The sequence below is a fragment of the Pinus tabuliformis genome, chromosome X (assembly GCF_031772625.1).
Source record: "Pinus tabuliformis cultivar Carrire ecotype Pingquan chromosome X, CPIR1, whole genome shotgun sequence".
In the NCBI taxonomy this organism is placed as follows: domain Eukaryota; kingdom Viridiplantae; phylum Streptophyta; class Pinopsida; order Pinales; family Pinaceae; genus Pinus; species Pinus tabuliformis.
This window is the reverse complement of record NC_142308.1, coordinates 1,589,206,926-1,589,229,067: the sequence shown is the minus strand read 5'-3', so window position 1 is coordinate 1,589,229,067 and position 22,142 is coordinate 1,589,206,926.

Below are 22,142 nucleotides of genomic sequence, written 5' to 3'. Positions count from 1 at the left end.
TTTCTTTCCTAGAAATTAAGAATTGCTAGGGCTTTGTATGCATAATTTCATTTGTTATTGTAAAGATTGCGATGGCCCAAAAAAAAAGGAATGATCCACATGGTAAGTTTGCCATCTACATGAAGAGAGGGTAAAGTATTCAACTACTGTGGGAAGAAAGTTAAAGGTGGGGGAATCATAGGATTAAAGAACACTTAGCACATTGAAGAGGCAAATTAGAACCTTGTGATAAAGTCTCTCATGACCTAAGAAGTCAAATGTTGGGTTTGATTGACGCATCCTAGCAAACAATATCAAGGACAGTGATTTTTTTTACCATGTAAATTGGTCAAGGAAAAGAAAGTTAAACAATACATAGGCAAAAGTAAAAGGGATGATTTGTTTTCATGGACCTTGAACTTGAAGCACATATCCCTAGTTTTTGAAAAATCCTCCAATTTCTGATCCAAATTTATGCAGGAATGAAATGAAATACATACTTAAACATAAATACAAAGCTAAAATGAAAGTTGAACTTCAAGTCATTAATATCAAAATATTCAAATTGTTCTTCTTCTTCTCTCTTTTCTGCTTTCTTCTCGGAGTAGTCAGCTTATCTCTTGCTTCTTAGTCAGCAATCTTATACTCCTTATGGTGTATTTTCCTTTTGTCGACCTTCATTGCATTGTATTACATGCCTTCGAGCATGTCATGATGAAAGAGATTCTTTCATACTTGATCATGTCATATAACTATTCCCATGACTTACATTGATGCATACATACCTCATCTTGATTCTCTTGATCATCTTAGCTTCATTTGGTTGTCCTTGGTGTGGCCCTTCTTGCTTCATCTTAGCTTGCATGCATATCATCCTTATCTTGAATCCCATGAATGGGACTCCCAATGAGACATCTGCTTTTGTTTATGAATCTTCTTTTGGAGATTCCATCAAAGGATCTTGAAGATCCTTACCCTGCAAATGTTTCTTTATTTTTGATGATGGAGGCTTTCTAAGATTCTTACTCATGATCAATTTTTCTTTCATAGTGGATGAGGTCCTATAATAGGTATGCTCTCTTCTATATGAATATCTTGAGCTATATGTACACTATGCTCCTATATTCTAGAAGATATTTCTAACCATGCATTTTGTTCTATTTATAAATGCTCCTTCTACATGAGTATTTTGAACTCTATGTACATCATGCTTCTAGATTCTAGAAGATGTTTCTAGCCATGGATTTTTTATTCTTTCCTACATGCTCCTATACTACTCAAAACTTTGAAAGAAGACTTTAAGTAAAGAAGTAGACTTAGTCATAGTAGAGATCCAGAGGATCTTCCTTCTTTTCTTCTTCTTTCACCTCTTGAGTCATGTGAGCTTCTTCCCTTTTTCTTTTGTTGTTGTTGTCCTTCTTTAGTTTAGGACAATTCCTTTTGTAGTGTCCATGTTCCTGGCATCCAAAGCATTGGACTTTGGGCATATCTTTGTTGTTTGTTCTTTGGGACCAAATTTGCCAAATTTCCCTTTCTCCTAGCCATGGTAGCAAATGCTTGCTCCTTTGATCCCACATCTTCCTTTTCTTTGAGTACTATTTCCTCCATCTTGCATAGAGACCACATTTCACTTAGTGGAGGCGCTTCCTTCTTGGCATATATACTTGATGTGAAGTTTCCCCAATCCTCAGGTAGAGCATTGAGTACTACAGTTGTCATTTCTCTGTCAGACATGACTTCCCTAACTCTTGAAGTTGATCCCTCATCTCAGAGATCTTCATGAAGTAGGGAGCTATTCCTTCCTTTGATATCTTCATCTTGTATAATTCATTTCGTAGAGATATTACTTCTCCAATTGTGGTTACCGAGAATAGCTCTACTAGTTTATCATAGATTTATTTTGATGTTTCAAGTTTGGAGACATAAGGAATGAGAGAGTCCTTGATAGATTCTATTAGAATCCTTTAAGCTCTTGTATCATCCTTATTGTACTTGGCTAAGGCTTGAATTTTTTCCTTAGCAGGAATAGTGATATTCCCTTTGATGTGTTCTAGAAGTTCATTCTCCTTGAGAAGTAAATCAATCCTCTTCTTCCATGCAAGAAAGTTATTGGCACCTACCAATTTGTTTCTTTCCTTAAAAAAAGACAATGTTGTATATTCAGAAGGGAACATATACTTACTTTATATATGCAGATTGTGGACTTGTTTTCTCCTTGAAGACTTGATGGCTTTCCTTCCTTAGATCTTGATGTTTTTCAAGTTGCTATCTCCAAGTGGACTTGCTTGATGAGGAGATTTGCTTGATGGCTTGTAGATGATGTAGGTCCTTCTTTGATTTTCTCTTCTTGTAGGTGCCTTTATATAAAGCACTTCTTCTTGCTTTGTAGTCTTCCTTGATGAATGATAGATGGTAGAACTTCTTGTCCTTGACGTGATTGAGACCTTTTGGCTTGATACTTCAACTTTTGTAGATGTCCCTGAGATGTTCTTCCCTGATTAATCACCTTATGAATGTTCTTGAGATACCTTTTCCTTGATGTGTCACCTTAGCTCCGACACCATGTTGAAGAATCTAGGGAGTCATAGTTAAGATAGGATTATTCTAGCTATGACAACAATTTATGAAGCACTTTTACTTTTTCTTGTTAGCTTGATCTTCTTCTTATTATCACTGTATGTTCTTTTACTTCATCAAATTGCTATCAAAATACAAAAGACAAGAACACAAGATGTTGGCTCTCTTCCAGGGCCAAAACCTCTCTCTCTTAGAGAGGAAAACCCTTTGGTAAGTTTCTGTTATTAAAGCTTCTATTGATAAATGCCAAACCTAGACCCTTGACAAGAATATCCTCCAAGCACAAGTCAAGTCTTTGTCCTTCTTCCGACACCTTGTCCTCCTTGCTCCGACACTTCATCCTTCTTCCGGCAACTGATAGTAGTCTTTGTTATGTTTCTTCTATAAGAGATATTCCTCTTTGTTCCTTGGTAGACTCCTTCACATATGAAGAATTCTTTATCCCTCCTCCAACCAAGCTCTTTCTTTAGATATAGTTGCAAGTCTAATATGACAACAATGTATCACTGTTTCTTCGCACGTGTGGGGATTCCTTCAAGATCCTTATGTGGAAGTCCTCTTTTCTTCTTCGCTTGAGTGAGCTTCTTTTTTGCTTGAGTGACAGGCCTTATAGGCCTACTTTTCTAGCCCAAACAATGAGATATGTATGACTGTGGTGGAGGGTTACTATGACAACAGAGATACCCTTTTTATCTTTGCATGTGTGACTCTAATAGGCCTTATATTAGTCTTCTAAGGTTCGGTGTTCTTCCTTCCTTCTTCACTACACTAGAGGCTCCCTTTCTCATCTCTTTTTCACCCTTTACTTGTCCCTTCACTTCACTGATTTCAGAGATAGATTGTGTTGTCTTGGAGGAGTGGACAACCTCTTATATATAGAGGTTTGTCCTTTCTTTAGGCCAACTTGTCATATATAATTCAGATTGCTTCTTTGGTGATGCTGATGCATGTAGGAGACTTGTTGACTTTGCTTGGAGGTATCCTTTTTACTCTAATACATAAATATACATGGTGTAACATGCCCTTAAGGGTCTTCAACATTTCTTTTTACTCTTTGACTTTCCTATAACACTTTGACATGTGCTAGACCTATCCAATGAGCAAGAAACCCATTGATATAAATAACAAAAATAACATTTCTTTTCTTTTATAAATACAAAGATCAAAATTACATTTATGAAGACCGAACCTAGTTACGCTTTCTTCAACAGCTCCCCTATCTATGCATAAGGTTGGAGATGTTGCTCCCCTATCTGGTCTATGCAGAGTATATTCCAGTTGGCATCATACCCACAAGCCAAGCTTGTTGGGAATACCGCTCCCTATTTGGCCAATGAGTTGAGAGTGTATTTGGGGTGTACAAACCAAGTTGATTATGATGTAGGTGTTCTACCTCATGGCTCTCTAGGGTCATTGATGAGAAAAATGGCAAGCAATAGGATTGGGTTAAGATCTTCTCCTTTTTGGTTTTGGGTTGAGAATGAGCTCCTCAATGTGATTCCAAGGTTGAGATGTGCTCCCCTGTGTGTTTGGATATCTTATTGCTCGATATGGGGTTGATATATGTGACTCCCCCATGAGATAAAGGGTGGAAGCTAATGCTCTTTGATTCTTCTTCTTTTAGATTCAAGAATGTTTCAACAGATAGAGTTGAGCAGAGATCGACACGGCATGACAGGATGATATTGGCAAGTGGAATTCTTCCTAGTTGAGAGGGAGTGTTAATTTATGCAACTAGGGTCAAATTCCACTTTGGACAACTCATTTGATGGAGATGATGATTGCATTGAATTCCTCTTTTCGAGAGGACCAAAATTGACCTAAAGATCACCCCATTTGGACAAGCAGAAGTTGATTTTTGAATTTATGAACTCTCACATGTACATTGGAATAGGTCAGCGTCACTTATATGTACAATTGGACAGGTTGACCTCAACATAAAGTGTACCCTCACGAACGCCTATAAATACAAGAGACCTCAAGCTCATTTGCATATCATCATCAAAAATTCTCTTCTCTTCTTCCATTATTTGGTTCGTATAGGTCTGACAGAGGAAGTTTCACACAAGGTTCAAAATTACAGGTCTGGGTCTCGCACGTGTCTAGGGTTTATGTTTTTCAGTTGCACGCACGTCACAAGACAGAGTCAACTGCAGTCGCACACTCGCAGTGCTTCAGAGAATGAATGGGCAACCTTAGTCGCACACATGACAACGTGAAGGGAGCATCTGAGACTCTGAGACAATTCTGGGAGGATTAGACCCCAGTCATTCGCTTGCCACACTTCAGGGAGCGACCAGGCAATTATAACTACTCGCATACACTGCCTCAGGGGGCGACCGAGAGTCACAGTCGCTCGCAGATTATCTTCATGAGCGCGACTAAGGTTTTGAACTAGGGTTTGATAGTTGACAATAATTGACCGCAAATGTCTAAAGATTGGAAGGTTTCTCTCTACTGTACAATAATTCTTGAAGTCTACTTTTGATTTGTATTGGGTAAAAATTTGTTGGATGATTATGTATTGGGCTCATTGTACTATCTGTTGAAACATTTTATGATAATCTAATAAGAAGAAGATTTGAAAGGGTTTTCCCCCATAGTGGGGTTTTTCCCTAGTCTTTAACCAATCTAGCGTCTCTTGTGGTTGTGTTATTGTCTCCTTTGTCATTGCATATATTGTTCTATCTTCAATTGTTGTTTATTATTGAAAACAATGTTAATAATTGGATGCATTGTTAAATGAAGAATTGATTTGAGCTATAGTAATTGAAAGAACATAGAACAATCTGAAAAATTAACAGGGACCCCCCAAAATTAATTTCTTTAAAACCCACGAATTTTTCCACTTGAAGAACTTAATTTATTTAGCATTTTAATATTTGACTCTAATTAATTAATTTTCTGGCTTAGGATTAATTTTATTTTTTCTAGAAAATTTAATTAATTGACACTTGAGGGGACTAATTATTTTTCCTCTCTCAAATATTTTAGCCATGGTATCTAAGTATGAGGGACCATGCACTAAAAAAAAAATTCATAAGATTTTACATAATTCAACCCTCAAATGAGAGATACCCGTTTGTTATAGACCCTCAAATATTTACCCAATTTTGCGACACAATATGATCTAGTAGACCAAGTGATTCACATTAAAATAACTTAGCCAATTAGCTTAAATTATTCTCAAATCACTTTTACAGAAGACTTGATTAGAACATTAAGACTCACCTAAGACTTTGACGATAAATTCTACCCTAGCTTTGGGGTGAGGTTGAAAGGAAAAACTTTGTTGACCATTCGTGTTTAGAAACACAAATGAATCAGTGAGATGAAAAACCTCCTAGGATGAAATTTGTCGCCAAAATAATAAGCTTACCTAGGTTTTTACATACATACACGGTCTTACTAGCATCATTTACATTAAAAAATTGTAGAATGGGTTTACAATGACTCAAAAACTGATGGTTGATGATCTTGATTTTTGAAGAAAATTTTGGTACGACTGCTTCCTTGGAACTTTAAAAATATGTGTGCAACATCTAGCTCCATATGGGGACATGTTGCTTCCATGAAGTAACGTGAGAATCCCAGAATCCTGCATCCAAGAAAACAGAAGTCCATCAAATAGATATCCATTCCAAATCCAAATCATCATGCACACATATAAAATTCGTTGGAATAGAAAAAATCTACTCTAACAAACTAAAATGTAAAGAACATATAACAAAACTAGCTAATGACATAAATGAAAAGGAGTAGGGTTAGAGATATTGTACAAAGGATGCCCCATGACATCAAATGTCATCCTTGTAGTGCATATTGAGCATCTGTCAACTTTCTCGCAGGTCTGAAGGCTGCTTCTCTGATGTGTCATGCTTGATCCTGCATATAGTAGGACTCTGTCTTATCCGAATATCGAGTTGCTCTCGACCATCAGATGCATCAAATGACTTCCTTCTTATTTTTTTCCTTTTGTTCTTCTTTCCGACAGGAATTGATGCTAATAATGGGACCGATGTAGATTTTTTGTCTTGATCTTGAAACTATTTGGACAAAAAATCTAAAGCATGCCCAACTTTATTCTGGATATATTTTGTCAAAGGTGACACATAAGTTTGGTCTTTCTTAGCTTCTTTTTAAACCATGACACTAGTTAACATGTCTTCAATGGGAAAAGTGACCTCCTTACAATGAGAAGGGATTGTTTTGGCTCACTGGGAGACCTGTGATCTGTCGAAGACTCTTTGTTTCTTTCATCCTCTAATTTATACTAAAATTCTTGTACCTGTATCTTTTCCATTATCTGCTTCTTATTCTGAAGAGTGATCTTTTCAATTCTCATGGAATCCATTCGCTTAGCATGTTCATCTTTCATAGAGTTAATCTCTTTGGCATGGTTTTCCTCCATGGTTAATAACTTATTCTAAAGACATATCTGACCAACTTCCATATCTTTTACTACTTTATCATTATCCTCTTTTATGGCAATCAAATGATTTTGCATATTGGACATCATTGCCTCTATTTATTAAGCACATTTTTCCTCTATGGTGACCATCTAATTGGGGTGATCAGTTTAAATTATCTTTAGCTCCTTATCATGTTTTTCTTCTATAGCTGACAACCTGCTGTAAAAACCAATTTTCATGTCCCTGATCACTTTATTATGATTTACTTGAATAGAACTCATTTCTTCTTGATGATTTTTTTCCATGGTGACCAGATAACCTTGCATGGTGGCCATATGATTAGAATGATTAATTTCCATGGTCTTCAGCTCCTCAGCATGTTATTCTTCTATGGCTAATAATATGTTCTGAAGACTGACTTCCTTGTCTTGAATAGAGCTTACTTCTTTCTTATGATTTTCCTTTATGGAGCTTAGCTCTTCAACATGCTTTTTCTCAATAGCCATCCACCTGATGTGCAGGGATTTCATTTCCTTGGAGTGATCTGCTACCAATTTCTCTTGATTAAGCTCCATAGTTTTCATCAACTGAGCTTGACTGAATTGCATGTCTCTAAGCCTTTGAGTTAATTCCCTGATAAGATCCCCTTGATCACTTGTTCTTGTCTTTCCACTATCTCGGATTCTGATTGCAATGGCACAAGTGGATTCATCATGAAAGTGGTCACAAGGTCTGCAATATGGCACATTTTGATGTGTCGCATCCTCCTGAGCCTTCATCATATTAGTTAGTTGATTGTCCATATCAGCGATTTGATTTCTAAACTTCGCTGGCATACCTTTAATGATTTATGTTAATTCTTTAATCTCGTATTCTTTTTCTGAAAGGTCATGAGGATAACCTCGAGTGTTAGTAAAACGACAAGGGTGAACAATTCATTCATGATGACTTGCTTAAAGGGGAAAGGAGCCAATCGATGTCAAAGAGAGAGATCCTTGTTCAAGAAAAACAAGAGATCCACAAGAAGCGAGCTTCTAGCAAAATTTCTTGTAAGAAATGAAAAAAATTGAGTCAACACTTGAACATGAATCTAAATCCAAAACCCAAAAGGCAAACCAAAAGAGTTAATCAGGGAGAAGGAGAAGGATATTAGGGAGGACTTCCTGTCTGATAAAAATGGATGAATAAGTGGAGTCGCCACCCAAACAAGTAACCAACCAAAATACCCATGTGTTAAAGGAGCGAATAGGGAAAATGAAAAGATTAGTGAGAGGATGAAGGATAAGGTGATGAAAAGATGAAGAGATATAATGGTGCCAAAAAATGCGGGGTTGATGCAATAAGGAATGATGAAAGATTAGAGGATTAAGAAGATTGATGAGAATGTCTTTGAAGCGCTAAGAACAAGATGTCCCCGAGAATGACACCCGAAAATGTTGTGGCATTGTCGACTCAAAGGAGAAGATGGAAAGATGAAGGATGAAGATGAAAGATTCAAAATTTTGTCATGAGGACCAAGGACAGAAAAATCTATCCCTGGCAATGGCGCCAGAAAATGTTGTCACTCAGATTGTACAGGCACTATGACGACTCAGGTCAGGGGTTTTCACTCTGATCCTCAACCTCTCCATTCTAGTTGTCTCACAACAATAGGCTATGGGGGGTAGTCCCTATGGAAATGTGAAGATGAAGGACAAGTCGGCAACCAACGAGTCCGGGAGACATGATTAAGTGCCCTCGCTACTTGGATAATTCAAGCAAGAATTAAGGATTAGATTAAATTTAAATGTGAGATCAATGCCTTATGGATTCAACCTCTTGCTTATTAAATATCATTTTCTTGGGATTCAACTACGTTAAGTAAGTCATTCATTTATGACCATTTCCATGAGGTAGTTGTAACTGACTAATTTCTCATGATTTTTGAATAGTCCACTTAGCACTCATTGCATCGAGTGATGCTCACAGGGATGAAGAAGTGGGATTGAAAATAGTGAAATGAATCACATAGCATCAATCATCACTTCTAGGGTTTGCACCCGATAACTATAACTTCCAAGGAGGTCACCCTCTTGCTTATTATTAATTAGATACCAAATAACCAGATGGAAAATCATTGCTTAGATGCTTACTAACCTATATGCTATGCAAATCCTAAAATCTAAGTGTGATGCAAGAATCTTGGTTATTTTTAGTTATATGTATTTTCTAAGTAAGACCTTCCTCTTAACTGTTTTGGAACCAGTCTTTAGAGTAGGTTGTGGGATGGAAGCCAACGGGAAGCAAACAAAGGCTTGATTAACGATACCTCCCCTTGTGTTCCAACCACCCGATGCCTCCAGCATTGCAGAGACTATGGTTCTGACAAGTGCAAGGTCATCGTGTTAACCATTAGAAAGGTGTTGAATCCCTCAAGCTAAATTGAGAAAGGGAGGCCCTAGAAGTCTACCAACCAAACTTATGCTTGTAGTTAAATTATTAGTGCAACTAGACCTAGAATGCTTATGCAAGGTGAATGAGTGATTCTTGGGTTAAGATTGCTTAATGTTTAAGCACTTAAGTTATAATTAGCCTTCTATTGTGACAATGACTACTTATCGAGAGGTAATCTTTTAACCATAAGGAGAATGTGCCAATTTAATATGTGTCACCTACAAACAAAAAATATCCATGATACAATTGCTCAATTAAGCTCGTCGAGAGAGATCACCAATATGAGAGATATTAACAAATGAACCAAGACAATTGATCGAATGCAAGAGATAAATGTAATGCTCTTCACAGTGGATTAGAATCATAAACTTATTTATTTAGAGGAATGTAGTCAATGCTAATTAGTGAAATTTGCTCAATGTTATATTGCTTAGGCAATCAATTTATCAAGTATATCCCAATTTGAAGCTTCCCAAGATATACCAAATACTCAAGATACATTGGAAATCCTCCAAAATATTTAACCAACAATTATTCAAGAGATATATTATTAGATTAGCAATGTCCTCAAGATCTTCAATGCCAATGTGCTCAAGTCAAACAACGGTTGACATCAATTTAAGCAAATAGAAACCATTCAATAATAGATGAGGTTAGTGTGCTTATACTAAGTGCAAAAGTAAGACTATGGAATTCCACAAAACAACCAACGTTAGTATTCTTTGGGCAATACCACCTAGTTATCAATCTCTTCTTAATACCAAACAATGCCTTTCACAATGAGAAAATATTATCAATGTAGCATGAACACGAGATATTTTATGTTCAAATATTATGCAAAATGGCCTTCAATGAACAATTAGGACAACAATAAGTAATCTCATGAGAACAATGATCTAACAATGAATTGCTTTTGTGCCAAATGCATTAGACAGTCCCAAAATTGCTTAACTTTTCAAGAGCACATTCAAATGAAGATGCACAATATGAAATGATGCTCAAGTTACTGTTATGAATCAGACTTTACAATGTATCCAGATCAGAGATAAAAGTGTTGAACTTACCAAATTAATCCCTTAATGTTTGAGGTAACTTGTGAATTATATCTTAGAGCATTTATTATTGTTACAAAATGATTGATTTGTAGAAGTAAACAGTGGAACAGTAAGGTTAGAGATGGCAAACTAGCAAGGCCTAAGGGCTGGAATGAAGGTAGTAAGTCTACTCACGATTTCCTTGAGTAGCAGGTCCTCCTGCAAACATAAGTATTACCCCAAATTCTCTGCAAACAATAATGATTAGCTCAAAAAATTGACTGATTACCATATTAAAGACGAATGAGAGCAAGGTAGGGCTCAATGAGGTCAACGCAACAATGAAAGAATGTCGAAATAGACTTGTGCTGAGGGTAGGGAGGATTTAGAGGCCTTTTCAAGCCAGCGGCTAGCAAACGGAAGGAAATAGGGCAGACAACCAAGCAAGGAGGGCCAATGAAGGCTCAAAATTTGTCAAACTTCTACAAAATTTTCAAATTTGTTCCAGATCTTGAGGTTCCACCCAAAATCACCACAACAGAAACTCCTTGAGGCCTCACAGTTTCTCCTTGGGCTTGAACGTTGAGTTTGGAGGGGAAAAAGATGGTGGATCATGCCTTCCTAGGCCTAGATCCACCTCTAGAAACCCTCACAAAAATAATCCAAGGCCAGAAATCCTTGAAACCCTCGAAAATCTTCAGATCTAGCTTGAAGCTTACCTGCACAAATAAATTTACAAAAGCCCACAACCCCAAATATATGCAAAATTTAAAAAAAAAAAAAAAAATATCCCAAATACCCAAAAAAAAATCCCAGCTGCAAAACCAAGAGTTAGAAAATAAAATAGTTTACAAGTATATTATACAAATTATATTTACAAAAGATACAAGTGTACAATGCTTAGAGCTCAATTTTGAAAAATATTTTTTTGTAGATTTTTTACAATGGTTAGATGTATTTTAAGAATAAATGTTGAAACTATAGCCTTAGTGAAGTTAGAAAACCATATAAAATATTCAAGATCCAAACATAGTCAACCTGTGCCCACAGTTTGTGAACTTGGAGCCCAAGGGTTGGGGAACCTGCAAACACTATATAATTTCTCAAGAATAAACCGTTAGAACAACAATGAATCAGATCACCTAAGATAAGCCCAAAACTTATCAATAGAATGTTCCTATCATCTACAATGAAATAACGATTTAATAAAAATTTAAAGCATAATATAGGAATGCACATTCCCAGCACATACCACAAATTAGTAGAACAGAGACACTGTGAATTGCACACCAAAATCTTTTATTATGATTATTCAAAATGTTCCTAGCAAGACAATAACTTTACATCAACTTTGTAGAGTTATATTAACCAAACATCAGATGGCATGAGACACAAATGACCTCTAATTTATAGATAAATCCTCCAAGTGGAAAATAATGATTAGTTGGTTTGATTCTCATCAAAATAATCTCGGTCATTGATAAATCTTTGATGATCTTTTAATCTTTGTCATTGAAATAATTATTTTTTAGAAATTTTCGAATTTTTCATTTAACCCATTTTTTATTAGTTCAAAAATAATTATTTTGAGTTAATTTCCTTAAAAAATTAACTTTGAATAGACCACCAAGGCCCAAAAGTCCATTTTTTCTTGAAATTTCCAATATTCTCTTGGTGGGGGACCTCCAAAAATTAATTTCTTTAAGATCCACGATTTTTTCGACTTGGGGAATTTAATTTCTATAGGATTTTATTTTTTGACTCCAATTAATTAATTTTCTGGCTTAAGATTAATTTTATTTTTGCCAAAAAATTTAATTAATTAACACTTGAGGGGATTAATTATTTTTCCACCCTAAAATATTTTAGCCATAGTCTCTAAGTATGAGAGACCATGCACTAAAATATTTGTACATAAGATTTTACATAATTCAACCCTCAAAGAGGGAATACTCATTCTTTATAGACCCTCAAATAATTACCCAATTTTGCAACACAATATGATCTAGTAGACCAAGTGATTTGTAATAAAATAATTTAGCTAATTAGTTTAAAGTTTTCCCAAATCACTTTTATGGAAGACTTGACTAGAACACTAGGACTCACCTAAGACTTTGACAATAAATTCCACCATAGCTTTGGGGTGAGGCTGGAGGGAAAATCTTTGTCAATCACCTGTGTTTAAAAACAAAAATGAATCAGTGAAATGAAAAACCTCCTAAGATGAAATTTGTCGCCAAAATAATAGGCTTACCCAGGTTGTTACATACATACACGGTTTTACTAGCATCATTTACATTAAAATTTTTGTAGAATGAGTTTACAATGACTCAAAATTGATAGCTAATGATCTCGATTTTTGAAGAAAAATATGGTACCACTGCTTCTTTGGAACTTTCACAAAATGTGTGCAACAAGGCCAAAATTCTGCCTCCTACACAACTGCCTAGAAACTCGATCAAATCTGGTCAATAGGAAACTTTTGTACTTGATCAACCTCAAAATCCCCCCTCCTTAACTCACACATGTGAACAAAAAATAGATGATGTTTTGATGATCCAAATTGATCTCCAAATAAGGAGGTCAAGTGCAATATATATTGTTCTTGTGGTGCCCACGGGCCATGTCCTTATGTTGGGTCGACCTGAGTTTTGGGGGCTAATTTGAGAAATTTAAATTTGATTTTCCCTCATTTTCATGGGTCGACTTGTGTAGCTGGGGAATACCTCCTATTGTCGCTCAAATTGTACAGCCAATGCGCGACAACGACTTAGGGTGGGGGTTGTCACTTTGATCCTTGCCCTCTCCGTTTTAGCTGTCTCCCAACAACGAGCTATGGGGGGTAGTTCCTATGGAATATGAGAATGCGAGATTCGTTGGCAACCAACAAACCGAGGAGACACAATTGAATGGCCTAGCCACTTAGTTGATTTAGCAAGTTTTAGAGATTAGATTAGATTATTATGTGAGACCAGTGCCTTATGGAGTCAAATACTTGTTTTATATCAGTTATGTATCAAAAAACCGGATGAACAGTTGTTGCTTGGAGATGCTTTGCTATCCTGTATGTTATGCAAATCATATAATCTAGGTGAGGTGCAAAGTCTTGGTTTATTTTAGTTAAATGCCTAGCTAGGTGAATCACTTAATTCTTAGTTGTTTTAAGGGTAGTCTCTAAAGTAAGTTGTAGAGAGAAGTCAAAGCAAAGCAAGTAATGGCTTGGTTAACGATACCTCCCCTTGAAATCTAACTACCTGATGCCTCCGGCATTGCAGAGACTGTGGCTCTGACAACTACAAGGTCACTGTGTTAACCACTAGAGAGGGTCTATCCTTCGCAAGCTACAAGATGAAGGGTGGCCCTATCTTTCTATCAACCAAGCTTATGCTTGGAGGTTAATTAATTAATGCAGGACGAGGCCTAGGATGTCAATGCAAGATGATGAGTATCCAGTTACAATGATCTTTAAATCACTAACAATGAAATACTTAGACAATTAGATGAATAACAATCTTAACCATAAGAGGAAAGTGTTAAAACTCAATAGCACCAAAAAATGTGACAAGTAATATCAATAGACCATTGCTTAAAAGACAAGATCAATACTACTTAAATAAATGACCAATCTGCCAAGATACACAATTAGATTCTCTTATCACACTTATGATTTAGAATATTATCCACAAATGACATCCAATTCACTAACGAGAAATGTAAGCAATTAATCCACAATATCACTTAGAGAAATTTAACCAATTAGATCAAACATTTATCAATTAATTAGAGCACTTATGTGAGACAATGCAAGAGTGAAAATAGATGTCAATGGTGTAAAACAAAACTAGATCAGCCAATAAACATGAGATTGCAGCAGTAGAAAAATGATCCAATCACACAATTAAATGCTTATCCAAGTTTCATAAAATGTAAGGAACATAAACCAAGTGAAATTAGATAAGCTTCAGCACTTTTAGCACTGCTGCAAATTTTTATATCAAACCTTAAACTAATGTTACAACTCTTAAAAATGATGAATTATGCCCAAAAATATAAGCCCAATAAACACAAGTGATAGTATAAATGTAAAATATGATTGTTAATGAGTTATTATGTCACTATTATGAACTTAATCATTGTTGTAGGTTAAATGTAAATGGTTGTAGCATATGATTCAGATCTGAAACTAATCAAACAATTCACCAAATCCACTTGTATGCAATCAATATGATCCAAGATTTAATCTTTAGTGACTTAAGAGTATTCTTCAATGTCTTATATGATTAATTAGTGGATTTAGGCTTAGATTTAGAGTGTTTTAGTTACTGAATACACTGCTGTAATAAAATGATTCAGATTTGCATAACAGAACAACAAGGAAAATATGGAGGAAGAGAGCAAACCCTTGGGCCTAATGGCCTAGTTTGATGACTAGTTGTCCTCCAAGTGATTTGGGACTTGGGCCAATGACCTGCAACACAAATTTGTCAACTAAAAACAATGGATCAACCCTTTTATGACTGCAACTAGGGCATTAATGGCTGGTTGAGGCCTTGATTGGCAATTTTGGCACTTGAAACCCTAGCCCAAGAGGCTAGTAAATCTGCAAAACCAATTGTTAGCCAAATAAACTCAAATTTCTTGATTTAAATTACTAGAAACCAATGCCAAATAATTTTCAATGATGCTCCAAGCCTGCAACCACAAAAATTAGTTGAAGAATAGCTACAAAACTCCACAACTTGGCTAAAATGACTACAAACCCCAACAATGTAAGGGAAAGCCTAAAAAGGCTAGCGGCTAGGGCTAAAAAGGCGTATAAGGCCTACGGCTCAGACCAAAAGACCCTAGAAGGCAGCCGCAAGCCACTAGCCCTAAAGGGCTTGTGGCTAGGAGGGAAAACACCTTAGGGGCTATGGCCTAGCCCTAAAGGGCTACCGCTAGGCAAAAAATCCCTAAAAGGGTTGCAACTTGGGCTAAAGAGGAGGGTCGAGGCCTCCTCTAGGCTAGACGACTACTCTAGAGGGGGGCCGAGAGTAAAGGAGGGCGCCAGGAGGGCAGACGACTAGGAGAAAAGGCTAGACAACTTCCCCAGGGGCTTCAAAATAATTTTTAAGACTTGCAAATAAAATTTTCTCCACAAAGTTGCTACAAAAATGTTGAATGTTGAGCCTACAAATTTGATTGAGACTAGATCTTACCTCGAAGGGCCTAGATCTAGCTCAAAACACCAACAAAATTTTTCTTAATCCCCTTGAAGCTCACCTACACAAACGAAATAAAATTTCCCAAAACCCCAACTACTACAAATCGTAGAAATTTTTGTTTTCCCACCCCGATTTTCAGTTTCACCTTATTTCTCCCATATAGTTAAATGCCCTTTCCCATATCCATACATTCAACAACTGAAAAAATAAATTTTTGCTGAAAACACAAATTCTGAAAATTTTACAAAACGCTGGAAAATGCAGAAATAAAAATTAGCAGGTATAAACGGTCATTTAACACATTTGAACACAGTGATTTTTTGTCAATGTGACCCTCGAAAAACCCCCTACAACTCTTGGGGAAAACCAGTTTGAGAGCTCTTCTTTATTTCTGAAAATGCCTTCTTCTTCTTTTTACAGTGAGAAATATTCAGCAAAAAATCAACAAGCAAATTTACAACTTATCTCTTTTCCCGTGCCTCACAACAAACTGGAAATTACAGCAAACAGGATAGTAATAAATGTTGTACGGCCTCCTCGATTTTCGTGCCCACTTTCAGCATTAAATGTTGCTGTACGGCTGGCATTAAATGCGTTGTACAGACTACAATAAATGCGTTGTACTGACCTCGATTTGCGTGCAGAAAAAACAACAAACTGCTCCTCAATTTCTGTGCAAACCACTCCTTGATTTCTATGCAAACCAGTTGTACGAATTTCTAGAAAATCGTGCCAAAATCTGCCTTTCACTGTGTGCTAAATCAGCTGTACAATCTGCTCAACTGCTGCCTTGGAATGTGTGCCAAGCTGCTGTCTCCTTCTCCTCCTTGCTCAGAAATCTCTCTTGCTCTCTCTCTCTCAATCTGCTCATGAAAGAATGAATGACCTTTTCCTCATTTTCCTCCTTTAATCTAACCCTAAGTGACTTTTGGGTGATCCCTAAATCCAATGGCTAAAATAGATTTAGATCTATGGCTGATATTAAATACTCATTTAAATCTCACTTTCTATTTTTTTAATTCACGCCATTTTAATAAAGACCCACTTAGTCATTTATTTCCAAAGTCACTTTTCCTTTCTAATTTTACATCGACTTTAATAAAGTCACTTTAAAATTAGACTTTAGTAACTTTATCACTTAAAGTCACTTTTAAATTAGATTTAACTTTATAAAAATTATAAAGTCACTTTAGGAGAAAAATTAAATTCTTTTGGACACTTTTCCCTAAGCCAAAGATCAAAGCCTTAGGGAACCACCTGTCCTCCGGTACCAAATTTCAACACTCCCTCTTACCGAGGAAGGTGTTCCTCACCACACCCATCTTGTCTTTGAAGTAGTCATGCTTGCCCCGTGGTAAGGCTTTGGTAAGAATATCTGCAACCTGCTCATCAGTGGGAATATACTCAAGCTTCACAGCTCCCTTCTGAACATAGTCTCTGATGAAATGATATTTGATCCCGATATGCTTTGACCTGTCATGAAATATTGGATTCTCCGTGAGTTTAATGCAACTCTGATTATCACAGTAAATCACTGAAGGTCTCAACGGCTGACCAAATAAGCCAAACCACATCTTGCGAAGCCAAATGGCCTCACAACTAGCTAGATTGGCTGCCATATACTCTGCTTCCGCTGAACTCAATGCTACTGACTGCTGCTTCCGGCTGAACCATGACACTACTGCTGAACCCAACCCAAAACAGCACCCTGAAGTGCTCTTCCTATCAGAAGCACAACCTGCCCAATCAAAATCAGTGTATCCTGCCAATCTCACTCCATCCCCCTGCCTGTAGTCCAGACCATAATCCACTGTCCCTTGCAAGTACTGCAAAATGTGTTTTGCAGCCACCCAGTGAACCTTCCTAGGCTCACACATAAACTGACTCATCGTGTTGACTGCAAAACAGATATCTGGTCTAGTGTTGACCAAATACATCAAGGAACCAATCAGCTGCCTGTACAATGTGGGATCCACAAACTTGGAATCCGAAGCATGAAGCTTCTTCCAGTTGGTGATCATCGGTGTCGACATGGGTCTACAATCCTCCATGTGGAATCTGCTAAGGATGTCCACAATATACTTCCCCTGCCCCAAGAAAAAATGCCCCTCCTCCTACCACACCTCCAAACCCAAAAAGTAATGCATCAAGCCAATGTCCTTCATCTCAAACTCTTCCGCAAGATCTCTCTTGCAGTGCTCTATGAGTCTCTCTGCACCTGTAATGACCAAGTCATCCACATACAGCACCAGAATGAGAGGCTCCTCACCTATCACAATAAAGTAAAGGTTCGGATCTGCCTCACTCTTTGTGAAACCCATCCCCTGCAAGTATGTATCTATCCTGGAGTACCAAGCTCTGAGAGCTTGCTTCAGGCCATAAAGGGCCTTCTTCAGTCTGCACACATGGGACTCCTTCCCATGCACCTCAAAACCTTGTGGCTGCTCAATGTACACCTCCTCCTGTATGAAGCTATTGAGAAATGCAGTCTTCACATCCATCTGGTGGATTTTCCAACCCATCTTTTCTGCTATCGATATAATGGAGCGGATCGAAATATATCGAGCCACGGGAGCGAAGGTCTTCTCATAATCAACTCCCCCTACCTGGGAGAACCCTCTAGCCACAAACCTCGCTTTGAATTTCTCAATGCTGCCATCTGCAGCATGCTTTACCTTGTAAAGCCATCTAGAAGTAACCACGGATTTGCCCTCAAGCCTCGGCACCACCTCCCAAACATCATTCTTCATGATAGAAGAATACTCCTCCTGCATGACCTCTCTCCAGACCTGTTGGCTAGCTGCCTCCTCATAGCTAGAAGGCTCAGAGTCAAGGATGCTTGTAACCATTGCCATATAGCTACAAAACCTCTCAGGTGGTCTACTCTCTCTGACCGGCCTCTTCGGCTCAGCAACAGATGTGGCATTTCTCAAGGTGTCCTGAAGCCACTTGGGCTTCCTCTTCCTTGAGTGCACTTCTCCCATAGGAGAATGAAACTCCTCCTCCCCATCATCATCAGGAGCTTGAACTCCTGACTGTCTGTCTGTTGTCCTCCTGCCTGCACCTGAACCTGTAGAAGCTGAGGTACCGTGTGAACTGTCCATCAGTGGACTCCCTAGTGAACTGCTCTGCATGCTGCCCGGAGCACCACCCCTCTGGCTCGGTGAACCACTATTCACTGACGGACCTGCCATCCTCATAGATGTACCTCCTGATCCTCCTGATCCCTGCCCACTGGATCCCTGCGACTGACTCAACTGCTGCAGAGGGTCTCGCTGATCCAGATACTCTAACTCTCGTGATCTCCTAAAGGCCCTGTCCTCCTCGAACTTCACATCCCGCCTAACAACAACTCTCCTCTGTGCAGGAATGTAAATCCGAAAGGCCTTTGAGGTCTCACTATAGCCCACAAAGGTACCCTTCTCTGCGGTGGGCTCTAGTTTGGTCCTCTTCTCCTTGGGTATGTAGGAGTATGTAATGCATCCAAAGATACGAAGATGACCAATATCAGGCTTCTTCCCAGAGAAAGCCTCCTCCGGAGTCATGTGCCCCAAGGCATGATGCGGACTCCTATTCTGCAAGTAAGCAGCTGTGTTGCAGGCCTCTGCCCACAAGAATAATGGCAACCCCTGATCATGTAACATGGCTTTGGCAGCCCCTACGATGGATATGTTCTTCCTCTCCGCAACCCCATTCTGCTGGGGGTTGTAAGGAACAATGAACTTCCTCCTAATGCATGCCTCCGCACAATAGTCAACAAACTCTCCAAGGGTGTACTCTCCCCCATTGTCCGACCTCAGGGACTTGATCTTCCGACCTGTCTGTGTCTCCACAAGAGCTCGAAACTCCTGAAACCGCTTGAAGACCTCACTCTTGGTCTTCAAGATATAAATCTAGGTCCCCCTGGAGTGATCATCAATGAATAAAACATAGTACTCATATCCACTCAAGGAAACATGAGACATCTAACCGCTCACATCAGAATGAATCAAATCAAGTATCCCGGTCGCTCTGCTGTCACTGCTGGGAAAAAGGGATTTGGCAAACTTGCCCATCGCACATCCTCTGCAAGTATCAAAGTGATCAGTGCTGAAATCTGGCACACCTATAGTGATCTCCCACAAGGTCCTCAAGGCTCCATGATACATATGTCCCATCCTGCGGTGCCAAATATCACACAGCTCAGAACTGCTAGCTCTGCTGTCAGTACTACTGGTCAATGCCACAAGGGGTTGGAATGCAAACTTGTACACCTTTGCATGGCGTACACCTATCACTCTAGCTGAATCAGCTAGAGTGCCCCTGGGATACATCAACACCTGTCCTCCCCTGAACAGTACCTCATATCCTCTGTCCTCCAAAGCTGAGACGGATATGAGGTTCTTCCTCATCCCTGGCACATAAAGAACGTCTGACACCTTCAAGGGAGGTTTGGACTCCCTCTGAAATGTCAGTGTCCCCACCCCGACTGCTCTGACAACTCTGTCATCACCGAGTACTACCTCAATATCAGTGCCACTCTCTGAAAGCTCTGAGAAGTACTCCCGGACTCCTGTCATGTGACGTGAAGCCCCACTGTCCACATACCAGATACCTGAAGATGCTCCACTAATCGAGGGAAAAGCATGCTCCCTCTGAACCTGTGTGGCTGGTGATCCTGCACTAGAGGACTCATACGCAGTGAACCCAAACTCCCGGTCAAAACGAACTGCAAAGTCCTCAACCTCTGCTGAAGTTGCCACGTTCTGGTTCTCCCCCTTCTTCTTCTTCTTCTCCAGACACACAACTGCATAGTGTCCCATCTTTTGACAATTCCAACACTTCACCTTGGAATAGTCCTTCTGCGTGTTACCCTATTTACCTTTACCTTTTACCTTTGCCCCCACCATTGCTTGTGGAAGCCTGTTTCTTCCCTTTGCCTCTCTTGCCTCCTGCGGACAGTGCTACATCCTCATCTTGCTCAACTGGCTTGGCTGCCCCAAGCTGACCTTTCCTGATCTCTGTCTGAATGCAATCATCCCAAAACCTCTCCCATGTGGGAAGGGTCTCGCGTGTACAAACCCCATCAGCAAAGTTCATCCATGAACGGGGGAGGCCATTCACTGCAATCCGCACCAACTCAGTGGGTTGAATGGTCTCTCCAATTGTTGCCAACTCATCTCTCACATTAGTAATCTTTGTGAGATATCCAATTGCACTATCATTACCCATCTTAATGTTCTTCAGCTTCTCCTTCAGGACCATTTTTCGGTTCTCATTGGTACTCTGGTAGAGATTGGACAATGTTGTCCACATTTCATGGGCATTACTCTTTCCTCTCACATGAGGAATGCAATGGTCTTTGACTCCATCTAGAATCAGTCTCTTACCCTTGTTGTTCTTTTTATTATAAGCAGCTAACTGAGTAGCATCAGTAGGCACAACAACAGGGTTCTGTGTGGTATGCACCATGATATCCCAGACTTCTGCCTCCTCAAAGATACTCTGCATTCTCTCCTTCCAAACGTTGTAATTTGTATGCCCATCCAACCTATCCTCCACCCTCAATCCCAATGACATCCTGCTGTCCTAAAACTGAAAAATAGCACTGCTGTAGTAAAGATAAAACTGTTGTTTGTGAAAAATCAGCTTGCTAGAATTTTCTGAGTGAAAAATCAGCAGGTTGTAATTTTCCTCCTTGCTGTCCCAAACTGCACTTTAGCACTCAAGCTCTGATACCATGTAGAAATTTCTGTTTTCCCACCCCGGTTTTCAGTTTCACCTTATTTCTCCCATATAGTTAAATGCCCTTTCCCATATCCATACATTCAACAACTGAAAAAAAATAAATAAAATAAAATAAATAAATAAAAAATAAAATTTGCTAAAAACACAAATTCTGGAAATTTTACAGAATGTTGGAAAATGCATAAATAAAAATCAGCAGGTACAAACAGTGATTTAACACATTTGAACACAGTGATTTTTGGTCAATGTGACCCTGGAAAAACCCCCTACAACTCTTGGGGAAAACCAATTTGAGAGCTCTTCTTTATTTCTGAAAATGCCTTCTTCTTTTTTTTACAGTGAGAAATATTCAGCAAAAAATCAGCGAGCAAATTTACAACTTATCTCTTTTTCGTGCCTCGCAGCAAACTGGAAATTACAGCAAACAGGACAGCAATAAATGCTATATGGCCTCCTCGATTTTCGTGCCCACTTTTCAGCATTAAATGCTATTGCACGGCCTGCATTAAATGTGTTGTACGGACTGCAATAAATGCGTTGTACGGACCTCGATTTGCGTGCAGAAAAAACAACAAACTACTCTATTTCTGTGCAAACCAGCTGTACGAATTTCTAGAAAATCGTGCTAAAATCTGCCTTTCACTGTGTGTTGAATCAGCTGTACAAATCTGCTCAACTGCTGCCTTGGAATGTGTGCCAAGCTGTTGTCTCCTTCTCCTCCCTGCTCAGAAATCTCTCTTGCTCTCTTGCTCTCTCTCTCTCTCAATCTGCTCATG